Here is an 11,061-nt window from a genome sequence, read left to right as displayed (position 1 = left end):
TTTACAAATGTTTAGGTGATATATAAAAATCCATAGAAATAATGCTAAATTCTTATTTTAAAGAAGTTAAAACAAGAACATTAGCTCAAAGGCGAGAGTCCTCTCCTAGCCTTGCTTAAACTTTGCATGGATCAAGAGTGACAGGTGGTTAGCATCAACAGCTGTACCATAGTTACCAATCTGAGAAATTTTACAATGGTCAAAGTTGAGACACATAACTCCAGGTGAAAGCTCCATTAATTTAGCAACTCAAAGGCAGAAGAATGCCTTACAAGAATGTTTTATAATTATCTAAATGAACTCAGCAACTGATATTAAAATGCCAGAAATTTGTGGCTACTATTCATTGTGAATTAGAGCAGGGATGACAAAGAGACAGCCCATGGGCTAGATACAGTCCACAGAGCCAGGTCAGCTGGCCCCCAGCTTTGATGAGGGGATCTTCCTGCAGCTGTAGCCAAATGCCAGCAGCACTGTGGGAAGGATCCCAACACTATGGTTTGTTCCCATAATGGCAGCCAAGCACTTGGGATGCTAGGCCTCTTCCCACCAGGTCCTGGACCTGAAGGTGTGGAAGGGGTCATGGGACCAATCTGGCCTGCAAGACCAGCTCCACTCCATCCTTTGGTCCATGGACTGATCCCACACCACTCATTTGGCCCACATCTGGCCCCACAGAGCCAGATAAGTTTGACACCGGTGAATTAGAATATCACAATCTAGCTCTTAGTGTTAAGTTCACACTTAGAAATGCACCACCTTAGTACAAGAAACTCAGCCATTTGAAAATCTCTTCTGAGACAGACAGGCAGACTCTATGACACAGTTAATAACAGTTACAAAAGTAATTCAAACCTAAGTGAGCTCTCATGTATATTAAAATTTTTCCAATACAATAATACAAGTGTTAAGTCTTCTATACAGGGTTATAGCCTAACTGCACTTTAACTAGGCCCCCTGATTTGATTCTAATTGTATATTGCAATCTTAAGAAAGGAAATCACACACAAAAATAAAATATATTGAGTAATGAATATCCAGGATCAGAAGCTGGAAAAATCAGCAAGCACAGTTAGCTTTGCTAAATTATGGTACTTACGGGAAATAATAGAGGCAGAAATAGGAAATGTTTTAACCTCAATGGTTGATACAAAAACAAAACACATATGGGACAACACAGAATGTTAAGAATGCGTGTGCTGAAGAATGGAGCAAAATTATTTAAATGACAGCAAATTATTTGGTAGAACATGTTCCGCAGGTGCAAATCTTGGCAGCTAGATACCTAACTAACTTTTGCCTCTAAAAACAGCAATCACTGAAAATCTGGCCAGAAGTGACTCTCATTAACCATTTGTTTTCTCCTTTGAGCAGCCATGCTTTGACAAGTAGTAACTATGAAGCCTATTTATGATCTTTAATTGTAGTCAGCCAGTATCTGAGGTCAGTGCATAACACTATTAACTTCAGTAGAGCAACTGTGAATTTTAAACCAGTGTAAGTGAGATTAGTATCTGGCTCAGTATCTTTGTTCTCATCTGAGTATTTGCAAAAAAGGGTGGTAGCTACTTCTAGTAAATCCAACTACTCCACCCTATGCAAAACAATATGCTTTTTTACACAGCCTAGTGCTCATTCCCTTTCCATTCCAGGCCTGATCTTAAATTCTCTGTAAGTCTGAAATACCCATTTAAAACTGGAGAACTGATCTATATGAGGACAATTTTGGAATTGCTGAGGAAATCTGGTACAATGCAGTGCATATCAACATTTAAAAACAAAATTTATATCAATTTAAAGCATAAGCTTTTAAAGTTCAAAATAGCTGGAAGGGATATCCCGAAAAAAACCCCATCAAAATGTAAAGCATGTTCATGTGCTAAAATAAAAAGAGAACAAATAAGCATTTTTAAAACAGCATGTGTGTTCAGCACAGCATGGTGCTCCATACACAAGTAATTTTAAAAAGTGATATAATGCTTTTTAAAGCAATGTTGGACATGTTTACATGAGACATTAACTGTGCAGTAGCCTAATAAAACTGAGCAGTAGCATGCCGGGCAAAAACTGTGCTAGATACACTACTACGCAGTAGTATTAGGCTACTGTGCAGTAAGTATCACTAAAAACCCATGAGCCAATGCTACTGTGCAGTAGTGCAAGTTACTGTGCATTGATTTAGTACTTGGTTAACCGAGTACTAAACTTAATAAGCAGTATCTCTGACACATTAATGAATGTGTAGAGGCACCGACTGTGTCGTACTGGGACAGGGACCAGACTAGAATTCAGAAGACCTACTTCCAGTTCTCTGCTCTGTCTCTGGTTTTCTGGCTGTCCTTAGACAAATTACTTGCATTCTCTTTAACTTCTTTTGCCAATCTTTTAAATGGGGAGAATGATACTTATTTTCTCTGTAGGTTCTTTTATAACTATATAAGAAAGTTGTTATTGTTGTTCACATATTCAAAACTCTGTCAAACACAACTTATTTTTTAACTCAGAAATAGTCCCACTGACATTACTAGAGATATGCTTATTTACACCAGTAAAGTATCTGGTCTGCTGCCATAAACTCAAGAAAAAATATTTAACATTTTAAAATATTTATTTGGCTATGTTTAATGAGTTTCTTTTTATGTTTTAACCCCAACACACATTTTCTCATCCCACTTTCCTTGTTTACACAGAATTGCTATTGAAGTTAATATTTGGACCAGAAAGACTTCAGGACATTTCAGATTTTCTCTTTCCCCTCCTCCCTCCCCCAGAGTAGTCACAGATATATGATGAAATACAAAGTGTTCTAAAATTGATCAAAAGTATTGACATATGTAAAATAGATTTCCAAATATGAATTATTCAGTCACATGTTAATTTCAGTATAAAACCAACCCTTGGTATACACTCAAGTCTCTCTAGACCTTAGACCTCACACACCTAAAATTCCCTTCTGAAGTGACATCCTTAGGCAGTTATATCACCCTGAATTATATTTAATGTCCTCACTGACTACTTCAGTGCCAGATTTCTGCTGGTTTACATTTCTTGTCAGTTTTGGATTTCCATAATGTGATTTTTTAAAAATTCTTGTTGGGTGCATCTACACATGTGCATTTACTGTGCAGTAACCTAAATTACTGCACAATATGGGTGCATGTCTACACATGCACACCTGTACTGCACAGTAAATATGGTGACTTATGCCAACTTGAGCATAAATTTGATACCTGATGCGGGTATCAAATTTACTTCTGATTAGTTACTGCGCAGTAATGTAGATGTAGATGCCTTACTTCACAGTAACACTGTGTGTGTGGATTGACTTGGGACTAACTTTAGTGCTTGGAACTAACACAGTGTTAATGTGCTTTAACTCTAGCCTATTCCCACTTATCGCGTAGTAATTTACTGTGCAGTAAATTTAAGCAGGCGTAAATGCATGTGTAGACACACTGGTTGTGGGCCAAATCCAGAATCCATGACAAAGCACCGGAAGTTTACTCAACCATAGTCTGAGTGTAGGCTGAACAGGGATCTCTATATATCCAACAGGCAAACCTCAATAAAGACATGATCCAGAGCCCACTAAAGCTAGAGGAAATTCTTCCATTGAGTTGATCAGACCCTAAATTCAGAACTTTATGATTGAGGGTCTGGACACATGAACATTTGGAGCCATTTCAAAAGGGCAACAGCTGATGGGTTACAATTGTTATGTGCAGACAAACCAGGAATGATACAAAGGAAGCAAAATTGCTCCAGCTTTAATACTGCTACATCCAGTGTTAAAGCTGAAATGGTTTTGCTACCTTTGTAGCAGGTCCACATGTAACAATTAGAACATAACAGCAGCCGCCCTTCTGAAGTACTCCATAATCTGAATTTGTAGGGTCTTGTTTACCAACATTCAAAACCCATAAAGTTTATTGCAGATCTGGATGAGTATATGCTGGTAGAGCCTATAAACCAGCAGATGGCAAGGTTTTCTGGTGGCTGGCCAAAATAACCCATTTTGGTTCCAAGACAGACTGGAACCCAGTGACAGCCACTGCTGCTTTTCCCTACAACCCAACCACAGCATAGGTAAGTCACCAAGCTGCAGTGTGAGTGAAGCTGTGCCCTCCCCCAGCCCCTTTCCACAGGCCAGATCCAATAGTTCTGTGGGCCAGATCCAGGGCACAGGCCACAAATTACCAGCCCCTGCTGTAAACAATAATAGTTATACATCCGAAATAATAGATCTGTTCCCGCTCTGTGTATGTATGTAATATTCATCAATGTTAATAAATGGATTAGCATTAAAAATACTATTCTAAGGAACAGATCTTAAAGTCCTGTATTTCAGCATAACTTTCGCATGTTCTTTTCTGAGTATTCTTTAAGTTTAGATGACTGCAGATATAAAGACATGTTTCAGCTCTAAGCACCATATCTGACTACAAAGACAGCCACTTCAAAGTTGCCCTAGGCCTCAGCTATCTCATTCAAATCTGTAAATCTTTTGAACCAGAAATGAAAAACAAGGAAATAAGAACATAAAACTGTAGGATATGCTAAATAAACTGGTGCTGGGTCAAGTTTTGTTTAGTGATAGCCTCCTTCTCTCACTATAACACAGGGGAAGATCTTGCATTGTCTTTCACTTTCCACTTGCCCTAAATTAAGAGACAATTGCACCTGTAGCAGCTCAGTTCTGTACTGGATTTCAGTGTATCCATGTACTTACTAAATTCCTGAGCATCTCGGGGCCTTTTACAAATCTATGCTCACAGGACCCTGTGAAGTAGGGACGTGGCTTATTCCCATTTTATTGACAGGACACAGAGGCACAAAGAGATCTGTGATTGTTCTGTAGTCACACAGGGATGCTGTCTCAAAGGAGTGACCTGAGCCCAAGCCTCCCAAATCTACAGCTAACGTGTTAGCCACCCTTTGTATCTAGAAACATCTTTGGAGATGATACACTGTGACAAGAAGTGTGTGACAGGACAAACTCAGGAGTCGTAGTGTCCCAATGTTTCACTGGAGCACTGCAACACCTTCAGACAGGTTTCTGAAGTGAATAAAAATGTCAGTGTGCCAAGGTTAGGATGGATTAAACACAACCATGACCAAGGTGCATCAAACAAGCTATTACATTGCCGCACCGCATTGCAATATTATGAAGTTTCACAGACCCCTACTAAAGTGACTGCAACACACCTCCATGTGGGATGTATAAAATTATGGAGATGAGCCTGGAAACGCATAATGGGAGTTAACTGATGTAACATCACAACACAAATATCATGATATTATCATGCAACAGAAATGGTCAAAGTTCAGACAGACTCTTAGTCATTTTACAGCCACTGCTCTCACTCACCAGTGCTGAATTAGGGGAGGACATGGCTGCCTATCCTTCCCCTGCATCCTAGCAGCCTCCCTGCTGGATGTCTCCGCTCAGCTTTTTAGCGTGGTTTTACTTCTGTGGTAGCCGTATGCAGATTTGCAGACTGCAGCTAGACGGCTCGGGTGTCCATCCGTCCTTTCCTGCTGCTGGCGGCAGCCAGGTCCTCTCCCTCTCTTGCTGGGCCTGCTGCCACTAGGCCTGGTTGATGGAGGAAAAAGCAGCTGCTGAGAGTTGTTGCCAGGACGCTGTCACCATAGAAACCTGCAGTTCAATCTGAGAGAGCCAAACCTCTCCCAATAAACAGAGAGAAAGACTTATTTATAGGAGGCAAATATTCACACACACTCCAGCAGCCAGAACAAATCTCCTTTTAATCACCATTTCCTCACAATTATTTCACAGTAATGTCAGCTCCTTGCAGAAGAGGGAGGGGAAAGATCCAGCAAATAAAAACCTTATTTCATATGTTACAGTGTGAATGACTAACAATGACAGATTCTAGACACAGTATTGGGCCAAGCACAAAAGCAGCGGCTGTGGTTAGCCTGCCCTCTATTCAGCACTGTCTGCGGAGTCCCTGCGCTAATCCACATCGTGCCGGCCAGGGAAGGAAGTTTCCTGGAGGCTCATTTCAGTTACTCTGAATTCCTCCGTGCATAAACAAAAGAAGAATCTGTCCTACAAATGTGGACTTTCCCCAAATCAGGGTCGAACACAGAACAGTCAAATTGTGTCAGTTTGAATGACTGGCAATTTTAAAGAAAAGTTTGAAAGGTTAAGGGGCATATTTTCAATTGGTCACAAAGCTAGTCTAGTATTTTCTTTCTGTAAAAACACGCATGTGTGTTATAGCATTCGAATGTGTACATTTGCACAAAAAAGGGATGTGATCCATAGGAAACAGATAGCCAGAATACCTAGTGTATCCCTCTATTTTTACACTGGCACGATTCTGTTGCTTTGATTGAGTTGCCTTTGAGCAACCTAGCAGTAATCAAACCTAGTGTAGCCAAGCAGATACCAACTACATTTACTTTTGGCTGAAACAGATATCAGATACCACTATTGTTATCAACACAAATCGTTGCAATGGTAGCAATCAAGTATATGTGGTAATAAGCTTATTGGTATTCATATACTTTTATATAAAAGTAGTTAGGGATCTGAACCAATGTGTCGATTGCCTTCTTTTCACAGTTAAGTCAACTGTATCTCAGAGGATTAGGCCTAATGTGGAAGTAGATACTTTCAAAATTAAATAGTAACTTGACAAACACGGGTCCTAAAATACAACTGTATTTCCTCACGCTACAAATACTTAGTTATACTTAACATTATATGTATGTGTAGCCCCACTAACACCAAAAGGACTGGTGCCAAACTACTTATGTACATAAGTGTTTGGAGGATTGAGCTTAAGGTTTTCAAGCATAAAAGTAAAAGTAAGTTTTGTTTTTTTGTTATTCAGAGCTGAGCGGTGTTTTCCTTTTTGAATGAACAGAAATATTTGTGCACTTCTACTTCCCATTGATATTTATGAGTTTTCACTGTGCAAGGAGTACAAAGCACTATAGATATAGTTACTAGGTTTTTAGTTGTAGCTGTGTTGGCCTAAGGACATAGGCAGGCAAGGTTCTTTGAGTAAATGTGATATCTTTTATTAAACCTACTGAGTACTCAGTTGGTCTAATTGTTTATGGTTTTTAACTCTTTTGTTGCTCATACCATCCTAGAACTTGGAAAATTAATTGTTTCCTTTGACAATTTGAAAAACTTGATTGTGTTTCTCTAAGCTAAAATTAACCCAATTAAAAATCTGTCTTATTATAAATGATACCTTATCAAGCCTGATTGCTTTTTTACCTGTACCCAGGCTTGCTTGATATCATCAACAAAGGGAAAACAAAAACTTTTTGTTTTTGTCTAGTCCTTTGATGTTTTTATTTTCTGATAATGGAAAGATAGATTTAATTTTTCAAAGATGTATTTAAATAGTTTTCCTTGTCAAGATGCCATAATAACAACAATTTATTTAATAGGGAAGTAAAGTTTTTTTGGTGATATCTTTTGCCAACTAAAGTGGGAAGTATAGTGGGAAGAGATGTTAGACAAGCTTCTGAACACAAAATGTCTCTTCTTCAAGTCACCTGAAGGAATGAGAACTTATTTCATGATGGAACTTGACAAGTAATGAATTGGATTGTATGATGCCATTGCCTCTGATAAAAAATTCCCTTTCTATCAGAGGCAATGGCATCATACTTCCAATTCATTAACTTATCAAGTTCCATCATGAAATAAGTTCTCATTCCTTCAGTCAGTTAGAAATCTTCCTCTAATTTCCATTCATTATAGTCATTCCAGATTAATATCAGTAGAAGCAAGAGCAAAATTTTGTATGAATAGAATTTTCCAATTAGGTTCAGCAAAAGGAGACTAACTCCCTGAACCTAAGTTTAAGCTATTCCTTAATTAGATCTAAAATCAGTCTAACATCACAATTTTAAGGATAGATTTCACAATTTTTCTCTGGCATATAGTGAAAAGGCAGAAGGAATCCACTGATTATGTTGTTCTTGCTAGTATTATTGTATTTACTTAATTCCAAGACAACGTTTTTATACCTCATCTTAGATGAGGGAAAACAGACCCTCATCTTAGAATCAAGTAAAAGTGCAGTACTTGTAGTTGGAAGAGGAAGCAGGAAACCACTTAGCAAGGCACAGAGTAGTGAAGGACACAATGCAGAGGCATGTAGTGGTGCAGAACCCAGGCTGGAGGCACAGGACAGTGCAGAACAAAGCACAGAGCAGGGAGTGGCATGGGACCCAGCACGGAGGCAAGGAGTGGTGCGGGACCCAGTGCAGAGGACCCAGCATGGAAGCACAGAGTAGCATGTAAGCACATGTTGGCGTAAAGGCACCAAGCAGTGAGAGACCCAGAGTGGAATGGATGGCACAGAGGCACAGGATGGTGTGCAACATTCAGTGCTGTGGGACCTGGTGTGGTACGGGACGCAATGCAGAGGCATCCAGCGGTGCAGAATGCAGCAGTGGTGCAGGCTTTTGTGGGGGCCAAGGGACAGGGGTGACAGGTGGGGGTGGCAGGCAGCAGGGGAAACAAGTGGCCAGGGGGGCAGGCACCAATGAAGGTAAGTGGCAAGGCACCAGAGACAGGCAGGCATATGCATACCCGGAATGGCAGAGGTGGGGTGCAGGGGAGGGGAAGTGACAAGGCGACAAATTGCACGGGGGCAAGGGACTGGGGTCAAGTTGCCTGTTCCCTCTGGCCACTTGTCTCACCGCTGCTTCCCGCCTCCCCGTCCTGCTGCTTCTTCCCATCCCTCCCACAATGGTGAGAAGGGGACAAATTTTAAATAACCCTCCAATAATTAGACTCTATACATGAAAAAAATATATAACAGATGGACAATTTTCCATGTATAGAACCTAATTTGGGAGGGTGGGGTGTCTTAAACTTAACGTAATTTTAGATTTGGGTAAATATGGTATTATTTTTCTAGTAACTACCTCAAAGTTCAATTGTCCTAGACACTAAACAAATGCATGCTTAAGTCTGTTTTAGGCATGCTTCTTGAGTATGTGTGCTTTTTTTAATGCATTAGAAACAAAGTAAGGTTGTGTTTCAATGGTGAATCAGAATGTGATTCAGAGGATGGGATAAAAGTTAGAGTCAAATAATTTGATAATTGACTTACAACTTGCTAAACCTGCTCATTACAATTATTTAAATATTTTACACATTGTGATTTAAACACAATCAAATGAAACCATAACTTCCTGTTCTCCTTTAATAGTTGCCCTTGCACTTCTTTCAGTATTCCCCCAAAAGTCTCCTTGGATTCTGTCATTTTATACAAGAGAAATTACTCTGTGTTTACTCGAGTGTAACTGGGAGCAGAATGTTCCAATCTGTATTTTGGCAAACATGTTAAGGATATTAAAGTGGGCATTTACAATTTGAAAAGAAAGTCAAACAAAATCTAGAATGGCTAAAATTTGTTTAAGATAAACTGGTTATTTTCCTATAGCATAATTTCAATATCTTTCTAAGAAAACACAAAATGTGTTATAAAATTATTTTTCAAGAATGATTACAAGACATCTTAGTGACTTCAGGCATTTTAATATCAATAAAATTATTCTGATCTATAAATACAAATCTTCCATCTGGAAAATTCATTTTAAATGTACGCAAAAACATTATACTAGAAAGGTAAATGTAACATGTTTACTGCCCATGAGTTTCCATAACTACAGTAGATTTTTAGATTGCAGGCAAAGTAAAAGTAGGATTCTGTGAAGTTTTCAAAAGTTTAAAAACATATTCTTGAAGATAATTTTAGATAGATATTTCAGTGTATACGTTTGTTAGATGCTGAACACTCTGGCTTTGGTTTAACAAAACACTTAAATATATGCCTACCAGTAAATCAGTGAATCTCCTCCTGCACTTTAAGTTAAACTTATGCATAAGTGTTTTGTTGGATAAGAGCAAAAGTGCACAGCAGCTATCAACACAAAGTATACAGTACTCAAGTCAAGCAAATACCTTTTGTATGTTCTGATCTCATCACTTCATTGAGGCAGTGACACCAAAACAAATCAACATGAAAGATTTCTGATTATGATGTTCATGTTCAGTTAGGTAAATTCATTCTTTATATCCTCTGGGCATGTTTGTTTGAGTAGTAAAATCATATTTTATACCTGAGGTGTCACACTCATCTGGGGCCCTAGGCTGGATTCGGACTGCGAGGTTCCTTATGGGCCAGATCCAGCCTCGGGCACAGGACAACAGCCACGGCTACTGCAGTGGTAGTGGCAGTTCTGGTGGTCACCACAGTGGTGGTAGCATGACAGCAGGGGTGGCAGTGGGACAAGAAGCTGCAGGCCAAGCAGCTGCTTGCCATGGCAGAAAGTGCAAGTGGCAGCATACCAGATGGCTGCAGGGCACCCAAGGGCTGTGGTGCATAGTTCTTACTTACCTGCTGCTACCAGGGGCCATGTCCACCATGGACCCAAGGCTTTGGATTCTCCACCAGGCCACACCCACTGCTGGCTATGCCCCCCATTTCCAGACCCCAAATATGGTGATGGGCTGACCCTGAGCAGGAGGCAAGACCCTCTAGCTAGGAACCTCCAGATTTGTCCCAGCAGGAGTACTGGCATACTCCAGTCACAATCCCCAGCCTTGACTGAAGCCAATACCCAATAACGCTAAGGAAGGCTTAAAAAGCCCCCCTGATACATGTAGCACCAGCAGATGAATTCTCTCCTGGCGCCATTCAGCAACCAGCAAAGCCCAGAAGTATGGGAAATACCTATAGTAGCAAAATGGCATTGCTATGCCTGTATTACCCCTGACCAATGCCTGCCCAACCTCTTCTGAAACACCTCCAGTGACAGAGAGTCCACACCTTCCCTAGGCAATCTATTTCACAATAATTAGACCCTATATAAGGAGAATAGTATGGGTGTGTGGTGCAATTTTGTAACAGGAATGACAATGGTGTAACTGTAGAGGTGTGTTTTGGACTGTCAAGTGAACCACAGTGGTCACAAGGCAGGCTGACAGAGTTATACATAGGGTGTGTGTGTGTGTGTGTGTGTGTGTGTGTGTGTGTGTGTGTGTGTGTGTGTGTG

At 40.0% G+C, this 11,061-nt stretch overlaps 1 protein-coding gene across 1 annotated transcript in view; it reads right to left on the bottom strand.

Moving 5' to 3' along the window:
- Positions 1 to 5,776, bottom strand: part of FAM81A (family with sequence similarity 81 member A) — a 54,424-nt gene extending 48,648 nt beyond the window's left edge. The window contains exon 1 of the mRNA XM_019504319.1: positions 5,369 to 5,776. The gene's annotated coding sequence lies outside the window, so the exon portion shown is untranslated. The remainder of the gene's footprint in view (positions 1 to 5,368) is intronic.
- Positions 5,777 to 11,061: the final 5,285 nt, after the last annotated feature.

Source organism: Gavialis gangeticus, unplaced genomic scaffold (genome assembly GCF_001723915.1).
Source record: "Gavialis gangeticus isolate Ggan-Ray unplaced genomic scaffold, GavGan_comp1, whole genome shotgun sequence".
Classification (NCBI taxonomy): Eukaryota; Metazoa; Chordata; order Crocodylia; family Gavialidae; genus Gavialis; species Gavialis gangeticus.
The sequence above is the reverse complement of the archived record's forward strand: the minus strand, read 5'-3'. Positions and strand labels throughout refer to the sequence as shown.